The sequence below is a fragment of the Hakea prostrata genome, chromosome 11, assembly GCF_041222555.1.
Source record: "Hakea prostrata isolate BN-2017 chromosome 11, UWA_Hpros_2, whole genome shotgun sequence".
NCBI lineage: Eukaryota > Viridiplantae > Streptophyta > Magnoliopsida > Proteales > Proteaceae > Hakea > Hakea prostrata.
In genome coordinates this window covers 9,068,308-9,071,067 of record NC_142610.1, presented here as the reverse complement: position 1 = coordinate 9,071,067, position 2,760 = coordinate 9,068,308, and the positions used below count along the sequence as shown (strand labels likewise).

Sequence of the window (2,760 nt, the reverse complement as noted above, 5' to 3'; positions counted from 1 at the left end):
TAGTGCTCAATTCAAAGCTCTCTTTATCCAAATACACTTACAATCACATGAATGGAATAACTATAGATTTGAGCACCATTTCCAACCTTGGCTTAGTAAGGATCATAAGAAACAAATGCACACCCAATCTGGGCCCACCTAATTAGGATGTTACACCATCACCATCCTCTTATGGACCCACCTACTTTAGGGCGACACACAGAATCTTTCCCCTTCCATGGTAACCCCCAATTATAGAGAAGAAGCAATTCCAAGCTCCCAAGTTACAGCCATCTGTCAGTTTTGTATTGCTTCTTTTGTAAAATAAAGACATGATATTATCCTATCTAACCTTGTCTACCAAATTTTCATTCCTGTGTGCTGATGGCATGGCCATTCCCTTGAATGCCTATAAATGGAAACTAGAAAATTTGAGGAGAAAGAGAAAACCAGGTGCTCAAATGGCGACAAGCCAAGCTCTTTTCCACTCTCTCTTATTGTTCTTCTAGTACCTACCATCCACCGCCTTCGTTCAATTACATACTTAATCTCTCGCTTCTCACTTTTGTTTGATGAGTGTCTGGTTCTGAGGAAGGCCCTTCTTTTTCTTTCACCCAAATGAAACAGCCATGGCTATTTGCATCTCTGCAATCCTGTCTTGGATTCCACACACTTGCATGAGAGAACCCAGTTCGTTTTATTGTTGATTTCTTGTTTTATCTTCTGGGTTCTGGAAATTGGGTATTTATGGCCATGGAGGAGCACGGAGAGCAGGGGAATGCAGGGAATCTCTCTCAGGTGAGTGATGGAACGAGGAATATTATTTTTGGGAAATACGAGATGGGTAGGTTATTGGGGCAAGGGACGTTCGCCAAGGTCTACTATGGCAAGGAACTCAAAACTGGAGACAGCGTCGCCATTAAAGTGATCAACAAAGATCAGGTGAAAAAGGGTGGTCTCATGGAGCAGATCAAGAGGGAGATCTCTATTATGCGTCTGGTTCGTCACCCAAACGTTGTGGAGCTTAAAGAAGTCATGGCCACTAAGGGTAAGATCTTCTTCATCATGGAATACGTTCGAGGCGGTGAGCTTTTCGCGAAAGTTGCAAAAGGGAAAGTTAAAGAAGACGTCGCTCGCAAGTATTTTCAGCAATTAATCAGTGCTATCGATTATTGTCATAGCAGAGGTGTTTCTCACCGTGATCTCAAACCGGAGAATCTACTTATTGATGAGAACGGGAATCTCAAGATCTCTGATTTTGGGCTCTCTGCTCTACCGGAGCAACTACTTCACGATGGTCTGCTTCACACGCAGTGTGGAACCCCTGCTTATGTTGCTCCAGAGATCTTGAGGAAGAAAGGCTACGATGGATCGAAAGCCGATATCTGGTCCTGTGGGGTCATTCTCTATGTTCTCCTCGCTGGGTTCCTTCCTTTTCAGGAAGAAAATCTAATGAAGATGTATCGAAAGGTGTTCAAAGCAGAGTACGAGTTTCCTCCATGGTTCTCATCTGATGCCAGAAAATTGATCTCGAAGCTTTTGGTGGCCGACCCAGAGAAGAGAATAACGATTCCAGAGATAATGCAAACCTCCTGGTTCAAGAAAGGGTTCACCCATCCTATCACGCACTGTATTGAAGAACAGTCACCAGCAGAGGCAGAAGAGGGTTCGGTTTCAAAGCCTTCGCCACCATTCTTTAATGCTTTCGAGTTTATATCGTCGATGGCATCTGGGTTTGATTTGTCAAACTTGTTTGAGAAAAAGAGGACATCCAGATCGATATTTACATCAAAGTTTTCGGCTTCAGCGATCATCGCGAAGTTGGAATCTGTGGCGAAAGAATTGAAGTTTCGAATAATGAAGGTGAAAGATTTCAAGGTGAAGATGCAGGGATTGGAGGAAGGACGTAAAGGGAATCTATTGGTAACGGCGGAGGTGTTTGAGGTGGCGCCGGGTGTCGCCCTCGTTGAGTTATCAAAGTCTGCCGGAGACTCGCTTGAGTATGTTAAGTTTTGCCAGGAAGATGTTAGGCCTGCACTCAAAGACATCGTTTGGAGCTGGCAAGGTGATACCGATAACAAGGATCAACAACAACAACAAGAAGTACAGCAACAGTTAAGATTAGAGCAACTGGAGGTTAACTGAAGTAATAATGCGACCCTAAAACCCTAAGCCCAAACTCTAATCAGGCTTCTCAAAATTTTCCTCTTTTAGATTTGTTTTTGTTTTTATTTTTATGTTCCTGTGTTCCATAATTTTGTTGCTTTCTTGCCTTCTTCCTGGAGTTTGATTTTTGTAAATATTAGGGGTATGGGTAATTGGGTAGCTGCTGAAACTTGGAATAGCAATAGCCAAAAGAGAGAGGAGACGAATCTGCTGTGTAAATTTGACTTTCAGAGTGTTCTCTTGGTATGTATATGAAATTCTTTTTTGGTCAATCCATTGCTTTCTCTCTCTCACCTTTTCTCTGTGTTAACATGTGATCCTTTGGTTTTGATTAATTGTATTTGGGCTTTGTTGCGTTTGCTGTTGTGATCCTCTTTGAGGAGTTTGAAAAACGTGAGAGAAGTATACTCTTTTTGGGTCTTTGACCCAGAAGAACCAAAGAAGATGCTGGGGTATATGACTTTCAGCCCAAATTTCTATCTTGAAGAAAATTTTGCTTTTCAGATTGTGACAATTCCGGAGGAGACCTCAAGAATATCTGTTGGCTAGAACTGTTTTTCAAAGAGAACCCAGATCGTTGACAGAATCAATTGGTGAAGGTTTTATAGGACTCAT

The 2,760-nt window shown here is 42.3% G+C and overlaps 1 pseudogene; it reads left to right on the top strand.

Annotated features, from left to right (window-relative positions):
* Positions 1–346: 346 nt before the first annotated feature.
* Positions 347–2,254, top strand: LOC148999956 (CBL-interacting serine/threonine-protein kinase 5 pseudogene; annotated as a pseudogene).
* The last annotated feature ends 506 nt before the right edge of the window (positions 2,255–2,760 follow it).